Source organism: Mchenga conophoros, linkage group LG13 (assembly GCF_057382185.1).
Source record: "Mchenga conophoros isolate Kocher_MC1m ecotype Shallow Benthic linkage group LG13, M_conophoros_male_GT1.1, whole genome shotgun sequence".
Lineage (NCBI taxonomy): Eukaryota > Metazoa > Chordata > Actinopteri > Cichliformes > Cichlidae > Mchenga > Mchenga conophoros.
Window position 1 is genome coordinate 10,440,407 of NC_140538.1, and position 10,362 is coordinate 10,450,768.

Here is a 10,362-nt window from a genome sequence, read left to right on the forward strand (position 1 = left end):
CTTTCTAGTCTAATTTTCATATAGCTGAACCATATTAGAAATATTGATGTCTTGCTCACTTGCATTTGATATCATTATGATACCATACACATCATTCTGTTTGTTTTATGTTATAGTTTAAATTATCTTGCACTACAATGAGCTCAGAGAATTTGAGCTTTACACTAACTAGAGTGTATCTTTTAAGTGTTGTGATTAATGAATATTAATTATTTTACTACTTGATCTTATTTAGGAATTATTATTTTTTGCTAAATACAGTTCTGTAAAGATGCATGCTCCCTTCAAAGATCCATGTGGTACAAAATGGCAGAACTATGAGTGTTTGTATCACCACCAAACAGTAAAAATGATCTCCTTTGTTAAGCACATCTGAAATGTAATTTCACTTTTACAGCTTAGTTCATTCTTTACAAAAATAGCTTCTAATTTTTTTTATATTGTACAATATGAGAGTAATGGCTGTCATATGTCATAATTTTTTAAAGGGTTAACAATTACTAAGCAAAAATCAACTGGAAATTTTAAATTCGATTAATTTCAATATCTAGAATACAATAACTGAATGTTTATGAATTTTATATAGGCAGGTTTATTGATCTGAACAGGGAATGATCTTACTACATTTGACAATTTGTGATTTATGTCATACTGAAAGCACTAAAACCTCTAGAATTAAAAAATGTTTCCATTTGATTTATAGAAATTGATGTCAAAAAGAAATTTCAGTGTCATATATACTAAAATATGTGAAACAATAAAAAATGCACCTAAACACCTTATTTAAAATCACAAAATACATAAGAATTTACATAATAAACAGTTTTAAAGGACAGATTAATGTAATGTAAATACTGCAAGAAAATAGATAATTCATGAGACTCTTAGATTAAAATCATATTACACACAGTAGTCCCAAAAATAAACAATTGTTTTGGAATTAAACAACAACAAACCAAACTTTCTGACCTCCATACTATTGCAGCTCTAAGCCTGCTGGTTCTTCCTGAAGACATACTTGGTATATCTTTATAACAAATTGCTGTTTACGCCCTATCTAGCATGTAGCCGAAGCCCCGATCAGGAATGCGGCAGATAGAATTCTTCCAAGGTTCACGAATCTTCAGAGAGCAAAGGATCAAATCTTAGATTCTCAGATGTACATGTCAGGAACTGTCATCCGTGGAGTAGACATGTGGCAGCACAGCGTGAAAGCCTTGAGTCATCTGCAGCCTTCTATTTTCAGAGATGAGAACAAATGGATAAATGTGTATAATAAGTTGCAGAAAAATGAGATGAAATCGGCATCGGCTTAAGAATGCTTAACTGGCTGGAGGAATTAATCCATGACCACTTCACGAAAAAAGATTGCCAAAATTTACAGCCGAGAGCAGGTGAGTCACCCCAGTAAGATTATTATCATGAAATCAGTCTTTATCTTATTTCTTCTTTTGTTTCTGTTATTCTTTTGTGCTGTTTTAACATGATAATGTTTTACTCTGTTCTCTTCTTTACAACTTTTGCTTTTTTCGTGCAGTGACTTGAGCTGAAACTGCAGACATGGCTCACTCCTGACAAACACAGAGAGAGCATTAAAACATGCTTGGATTCCTTTCAGGAGGGTTATAACTAAGTGTTCAAACTAATGACAAAAGTTTTCTAGAGACAGTCATTATTACCAGAAGATAAACTGCAATACTTTTAGCAGTACCCTCAGGTCAACATTTGATTTATGACTAAACACCTGCAAAACTAATGACTCTTCAACCTCAGCTGTGGGGCTATGGTGTTTAGTAGTTGATTAAAAAATATTGAATCGACTATCAAATAAGCTAACACACTGAACTAAGAGTGTACGAGTTCATCTTCAACATGGGTGCTAAAATGTTTGCTTTTACCTCCAAAATAGTGTCTAAAAAATTTAATTTAATTATAAAGGGAAGTTTTAAACCTTCAGCCAACAACAGCAGGCTCATGTTTAATGAAATAAATATTTATTTTTCTAATATATGTAAGAAAATATTGTAAACAGTCATCAAAGGCGTCAAAGTTTAATCTGGTTAAATTTTGTAAAAAAAACAACAACAAAAAAAACAGAGTTTGTGAACAAAAGCACAGGGCAACCTACACATGACATCTACAAGAACTGCTCTACCATGGAAACCCATGTCACGAAGTCCCACACTGTAAAACATCACATGGTCTGTCACTTTGTGAGTTCCTGTGGTTCCTAAATGCTTCCACTTTCCAATAATACCACTTACAGTTCATCATGAAATATCTAGAAGGGAAAAGATTATACAAACGTAGTTGGTGTACCAGTGGCATCCTTTTTGAGTATCATCCATTCTTTTACAAATGTTTGTTAAAGCAGACTGTGTGGCTTTTACTTTATGCAAATGTGGCAATGGAATTGAACTGAAAACACCTAGATAATTCAAAGGTGTGACCAAGTAATTTTGTCCATATAAATGGTAATGGTAAATGGCCTGTATTTATATAGCGCTTTACTAGTCCCTAAGGACCCCAAAGCACTTTACATATCCAGTCATCCACCCATTCACACACACATTCACACACTCACACACTCAAATGTTAAAGCCTATGGTGATCCATATGGTTGCAGCTGTAATTAGACTTAAAAAAATTGGTCCATTTCCAATAAAATTCATTTATTTTGAGCTGAATGTTGGTATAACATATGTACCAATGAACAAAGTTTAAATTAGTAGTATTTACAGTAAAATACTCTATCTACTAACCCCAGCCTATATATGATCTTCAGTGCTAATGCACACATCTTTTCTGAGTCTGGATCATTCAACTCAAAACATTTCCTTTCACCGGTGCCCATATTGCCATTACCATTGTCTCGGTTTGGAGTATTACATGACCAGGCTTGTATTCAGGAAGCAGACAAAATGTATAAAATATTGAGACATTTATTATGACACATCAGCTTGATATCAAGGACAAGTGGTGAACACTTATTACTGCTGGCAAGGTCATATAATTTTAAAGTTCTAAATTCACACAAAATTAAACAATAACTCTGCAGAAAAGGCTATATAGTTCTGCACAGTAATAAGCTAGACTGATCAGTAAACCTCACTCAACAGAATCAGAAAAAAGACAACCACTGCAATATTTCCCCTTAGTTGATGTCAAATCAGTGCTAAATTATGATATTTCACAATTAATTAATCAATAACAATAATATAAAAGCAGTGTCAGTATTGAGTGCTACTGTAGCCAGCATGGCAGCAGAACATTAGCTCAGGATTAGTGTTCACTGATTGGTTAGGCTTTGTTCTGTTCAATTGAGTTAACATCCATTCATCCAGTTGATCACAGTGGTAGTCAACAAGGCCCCTCTGCCATTCCATGAAGATCAAATGTTAAAGGTTTTCCATCATAATGCATTAACACACACATAAACTAAAGACACAAGTGCAATATCCACCTGTTCCTGTGAACATGCTGCTTAATAGAAGTCTCATGACTGTATTTTAGCTGTTGCTTGAAGATAAAAAGCTTGCTTTTCATCTCTTTTTCTCTTTTCTCCTATTTGTAAAATATATTTTAAAGACTCATTGATTTATGCAAATGTGAATTTTAAGCTAGCTACATCATAAACTAGTGATGAGGCTTTAACATTTTTTAAATGGTGTAACTGATTGAAGAGCAATATTAAGTAGCCTCCATTCAAACAATGTGGATGTGTGAAAACGTGTTTTTGAGTTGGTCATTATTCTCCGTGATCCAACCCATAGAAGCACTGCTGAGTAATATAGTCAACTCTCACGTGTGCTGATACTTCTCTTGTAGATACAAATGAACAAGATTTTTTCAGCACACCATTGTTGGTGAATGTGTACCAACCCCATTGTCCACTGTTGGATAGTAATACAGGTATATGCTGGAGTGAGTCATGTGCATGATCACCAGACAAATGAGTAGTACACACAATCCGAGCTACACTGCATGCTTTAGACCTAGATCCTCTCAGAGAGTTAATTTACACCAATTTTGTTTTTGTTTTGGTTTCCCTTCATTCTCAGGAGAGTCATCTGTTTTGTAAGTAAGGCATTGGCTAAATCCATATATCTCCGAACTGTTCTCAACAGGTGTAATTTTAACACAACAATAATGCATTTCAGGAAGCCAGACTTCATGTTCATTCTAGTATATTATTTACATATGTACATTTATATACTCTGATTGCATTAAACATGTAAAAGGTGTTTTAAGAGTTTTATCTCTTATTGTCGTTGTGTTGTCACAGTTTCATTTTTGTTTGTCTGTTCAAGATCAGGCACGTAGTCTGTGGCAGACATATAAAACTGAATGTCTCCATTATACTCTATAAAAAACTGTTGCATGCAAACAAATGCAGAAGCAAAAACAAATGTACTAAATATGTAAAATTTGCGAGGGATGCCTCCAGCATCCTGGACAAGCAGTCATTTTCTGAAAATAACAAAAGGTTAGTTTGTGCATAGATATGAACAACAGCGTATAACTTATAACCTATAACGAGACCCTGATAAGGATAAGCGGAAGAGAATGGGTGGATGGACGTTTTTCATGGAATTTTCTTTTTTTTAATGGAAAAAAAAGAAAATTCCATTTGTTTTGTATACTCTGGTACTGATAGGAAGAAAGAAAAGAAAGATCAAAATGGCCTTCAAACAAATATATAATGTGAAACTCAATTTTTAATTTGTTATATTAGAAACACTGTAACTCTTATTGTCAATATTTAATAATTTGTGTTCAACTTTTTTACCCATTTTCTGGCTTTTTTTCTGTCACAACATGAAAAACCGAAGCTGTTTGTTTGAATTAAAAAATAAATAATCATTTATTGCTTCGATTCATAATTGTTTTGGTTTTTCTTTACACCAAAATACCACACAGAGGTGTATATTAAAAAAGTGTTAACTAGAGTTAATGTACATTCCAAGTTGCAATTTTTACTCCAACCGACATGCACATCATTTTTTAAATCCCTTCAGATATCATCGGTATAACTGTTGGCAGCAAAGTTGAGCTGCATTGCCCTAAAATGTTGCGCATGTATCATCACCTCCAGCGCGACAAGAAACAGCAGCTGGGGGTTGGAATGAAGGAGCTGACTGACTGATTGATAAGCAGACTGCATGCTGATGTGTTAGGCAAGAATGGCAGGGAATGTGTGCCACGCAAGCCGAAGGCCAAAAGGCAGACGCTGTGCTTCACCGCGCTGTCCTGCCCACGGCCTTGACAACTGATCTATCTGCAAAGAGAGAGAGAGAGGCTGATTAGCTTAAGAGGGCCTGAGGGTTTCATTACAATATCACAACAAACAATTATCATGTCTCTAAAGGGATAGAAACACATGTGCATACACACTAGTGGCCGCGCACACCAATGTTTTATGGTGAATATTGTAAATCAAACCTGGCTACGGTGTGGGAAAATTAAAAGGCATACTATCAGTATTTCAATTCTTTCAGTGTCAGTGCGTCACCCCATTTATATTTATTGATTTCATAACTTTGTTATTGTTTTGCTCTCAAGCAACAGGTGGTTTAAAAATCGTTGTAAATGTCAGAGCAGAAACCAAAACAGGTGAGAGGTTTCCTGGTCTTAACCTTTATATCCTGTTATTTTCACGGACTGTGTATAGCTCATTAAACCTGTGAATTTTATTGTTAGTGATAAAATATATTTAGCACCTTAAGCTCTGCTTTGCATTAACATTGAATTGACTTTGAGCGAGATATGTTGTAATTGAGTCGGAAAAGAATTACTATTAACTCATCGGATAAATTAATATATAAACATTTAAATTAAATGATAGGAATAAAAATCGAATTAGATTTTATTTAATTATCCACCATAAAGAAGCAAATGAAGCTCATGTAATTTTACCAGGCTATGGCCATTTAAAACTTACATTGTATACACTATTAAAGAGCTGAATGTGGAAAAAAGTGAGGCACTCTGGTTAGCAGCCTGTGGGGCTCAGACAAAGAGATGGTGTTGGGTTGCATTGCAGTGGCCTTTGCTCAATACTCACTGTGCACATAAATACACACACACGCACTGCAGTAACCTTCTGCACGGTCCCCAAGCAAAGGTTATGTCCCACACGCCACTTAAGTCTCATTTGTGGGAGCCAGACCAGAACAGCTCATTCATAAATTTATGTAGCTGATACAAACCTTCATAAATAACGTACTGAGTAATAAAACAATGTTGAGTGAGAATGTATTCTCACGTTACTATTTTTTCCCAAAGTATTTTAAAAGTAAAATGTTGCAGTGAGTGTTTTCTTTAAACAAGCAATGTTTAAATTTAACAGGAAATTAATGGGGGAAAAGTAGCTGCTGGTACAAAATCTGCTCAGAAGACGTGGAAGCCAACAAATGTCTACACTGTAAAACTGAAACAAAACTCCTGCCTTTTATTCCACCCCTCAATTCAGTAATGACACATAATCACCAGAATTGATGGCACACAGAATACATTTGTACCATCGTCAGTGTGTACTAATTATCCAGCTGACTAACAGCAGCCCAAATGTATTAAAGGTTAGTAACACACTCATTACTCGTCAACAATGTCCAGAGCTCTTGTCAGCCTGATGATTAATGACCATCTCACTTAGACAATATTGCTTTAGCATGATTTCTAATAGAGCAACTTGAACTGCCACCAACACATAGAACAAATTGGAGTATAATCTTTGGATAAAACACAGAGCATCGGCACTTTTGTTACATAAACTAAACTGCAGTGGACAAAACACAGACGCAGACAGACGAGCTTTGAGTGGGGGTGGTGGTGAATTATTGCCTGATATGTATGCCGTTTCATTTTTGGGGTATTCTTTTACTTATTGCATATTAGGAATTGCTTTTAGTTGCCTGTGAGATGATTTAAGCTGTAATTAAAATAAAATGCACCCCGACTTTGATTTGACACTAATACTTTGATTTTCTCTTGAATACATATATAAAATCATTGGAATATATTGATGATAATATGGCAATAAAATTTGTATTTTAGATATATGGTAAGGTTTCATACCAAAATATGTCAATTGAAAAAAAATAAGATCAAGACTATTCAATAATTTTATTTTATTTCTATATTTTGGGAGGGGGGAGAGTCCCGGTCAATTTAACTAACCACTTAAAAAGGGCACTGAAAATCCTGGGACTGTAGCTGACAAGAACTATCGGCATGATTATGAACACTGAAATAAAGTCTTTACAGTTACCGAGTTTTGAGGCTTATCTGGCCTCAACATATAGCACTCAAAAATCATTCGTTATTACTGATTCAAATATATGTATACATTTAATATTGGTGTTAGTGTCAATGCCTATGTATACATTCATGTAAAAGGTCTGAATCAATATGTGTGTGTGTTCTGCAGAAGTGTATGGTGTTAAAAGCGCCGGTTGGGGGGATCATAGCAGGGACTGCAGCATGCGGTCTTAATTCAATTTAAAGCTCTGTGTTTTGACAGGAGTTAAGAGTTAGATGTAGTGGCAAGAAAGCTCAGCAGTCTGCACTAAAAAGATCAAAAACACATACATTTACTCACGTATACATACAGGAATTCACTCAATGCATCACAGTTGAACTTGTATCTCACATTAAATCTGTTAAAATGTAATTTCATTAATTCCTTGCCATAAGAAGCCGTGAGATGTGTAGCATGAGTGTTGCATTATAGGTACATAATAAAAGTCTCCATTATTCTCATTGTATTATCAGTGTTGGTTTCATAACTCTGTAAGGATCTAATACTGCATAATTAAATAACTGTCAAATACTTATTCAGCTAATGAGCGCCTCGAGGAGTGAGCAGCGGTGTTGTCCACCATAAAAATGATGGCAATAAATGGTAATAAAAATACCACAAATTAATAAAGTTGAACCAGACAGCCACTCCGTCTCTCTGTCCTGATTACACATATCTTCACTGGGGTTTGTGTGTGTGTTTGTGTGCCTCTCACATGCCCGTGTGTGGGAATTTATGGGCCCCTGGAGAAAGTAAGCAATATGTTTGAGATTTGCATACGGCTGGAAGTAAAGTATATTCAAATTGTGTATATTATTAGTAATGTTCCCATAAGGCACAGGTAAATATAAGCCGTTCACCCTGTTGTGTGTGTGTGTGTATGTATGTTGGCATATCAGTCTAAAGCTACGTGCTGCTGTGTGTTTCTTTTTTTTTTGCAGCATGTTTGTGGTCAGATGCATGTTTGTATGTGTAGTGTCTTGGCTGTTTTTCCACAGGGCTACGTGGGTGTGCGTGGGTGTGCGTTTTTGTGTATTACAGATAGGAACACAGAAGGGAGCAAGAAAAAGATGGAGAGAGAGATGTGATTGCGGTATTCTGGTAGGTAGGTAGGTTATGGGGCCTATCTGTTTCACGTCTTCCCTTCCCATCGTCTGGTTTCCTGCCATTGATCAGAACAGCCCACCTCCTCCCCTTTTTTCTCCTCTCCCTCTGCACTGATGGACGGAGAGAAACCTGATCGCCAAGCAAGGAACTGGAGGTGGGTGGGGTGGGGGGACACAACAGCGAGGGAGCAAGGAGAAGAAAAGGGTGAAGGCATCAGTGCCGTCTGCAACCTCCTCTGTCAACCATGCAGAGAACCCTGCAAAGAGCCACATCATAAATGGAGTATCTTATTCTGCCCTAATCTAATTTCTCCATTCCTCTCGGCTTTACTGTAAAATGAAAAGATCATCTAACTCTGTGTGTGTGTGTGTCTGTGTGTGTGTGTAGACGAGACACAGTGAAACAACAGAGACCGAGCCAAGGAGATCGTTAGCGGAGAACTGAGAGTGAGGAAGAGAGCGTGTGTTTTCCATGGAACAGATGTTAGAGGAGTGTCACTCACTCGTATGGGGACCCCTCTTGCTGTAGCACCCTCAGAGCCATAACACAACCTCCCATCGTCCTCTGACACACAAATCTCCACTCACACATGTCCACATGCTGGGATTTTGAGTGGCAGTTTCGCTGTTGCTCTCGCATGCCGGGGGGGGTCATCACCTTTTCCATCTGTTCCTGATTGGCCCCCCGATGTGGAAAGTAGTCGCCTTACAAAGTCCTGTCCCCTGAACACAAAAAAGGAAGAAAAAAAAACGTGAGGTAGAAATCATTTTTTGAATTTTTTTAACCTTTTGAGGCAATTTAAAGTCTCCGAACGAAAATGTAAAACATTATATTGCAGAAACTCTACTTTGACATGAGCCAGAAGAGCTTACCCAGTGCAGGGGGAAAACCTGCCCGAGTAGACATCAGAAACAGTCTGAATTTGAAGAAATGGAAGGAGCAAGTAGATATAATCTGTCACCTGTCCCTCGCACGAGTGTAGTTCGAATCTCACAAATGATAGCAAGTGTCTACAGAAAAACAGAGCGAGTCCATCACCACTTTGACGAAACCAGAATTCTGTCATGCTAGGTATTTTGCACATAGGTTAGAAGTTATGTGTACGTGTTTCATTGTATGTGATCACCTATTTTGCACCACATTCTTGCAGCAGTTATAAAAAATCTAAAGGACATCAGGCTACAGTGCTATACATCTATCAGACATACACCAACTCTTCTGAAACTAAATGTGAAGTTGTGGAAACAAGTTCTGTTTTCAGCTAAATAATAAAACCTATTTGATGGCATTACACTAAGAATATATATCACCCTAAAAATATCAAAAGGAATTTATTGCAATTGGAATATCAGTTGGATATGGAGGATGTCTACATTTTGTATTTACTTCCGAAGAAGTATCCCTTCAGGACAATGATGAACTTTTAATCTGATTCAGTGGCTTTTCATTTGGCTGATGAATATTAATGCCCAACTGTCTTGTTTACTGCCAGCTTCCCTTTGTAAGAAGAGCATTTAAAACTGTTAGAAGTGGTCTCGATTTCATATAATGCAGAAGTATTTATGATAGAATAATTGCTAGTACCAAAAAATTGTAATCTGAGAATTGTTAGGTGTTTGTTTTTCTTCAACAGACTCATGTTGCACACAGATTTAGAAATAACAAATTATTGCTTCTTATTAATTGATTAGGTAACATGTTGTTGTTTTGTATTCACTCAAATATAGCTGATGATTTTTATATATTGATTCATGTTTTTAGATTTCTGCCCTCACACAGAGACTGCTTTTCCTTCATTTTATGGATTTCGTTCTCGTTCTGATCTCACAAGTCAGACTTCGGGTCAATACTGCAACCCGATAGGACCACACAGTCTGGTCCCTAAACCCCAGTAGGCTCCTACCTCCACTGTCACAGCATTACTGACAAATTATTCACCTTCGCAGTACAGTCAC

At 36.5% G+C, this 10,362-nt stretch overlaps 1 long non-coding RNA gene across 1 annotated transcript; it reads right to left on the reverse strand.

Annotated features, from left to right (window-relative positions):
- Window positions 1-1,624: 1,624 nt before the first annotated feature.
- LOC146560855 (uncharacterized) lies at window positions 1,625-9,516 on the reverse strand. The gene is made up of 3 exons (XR_014888020.1): window positions 9,280-9,516; window positions 8,910-9,129; window positions 1,625-5,278 (listed from the first exon to the last, which is right to left on the reverse strand). It is a non-coding gene; the product is annotated as an uncharacterized LOC146560855 (long non-coding RNA).
- Between the last annotated feature and the right edge of the window lie 846 nt (window positions 9,517-10,362).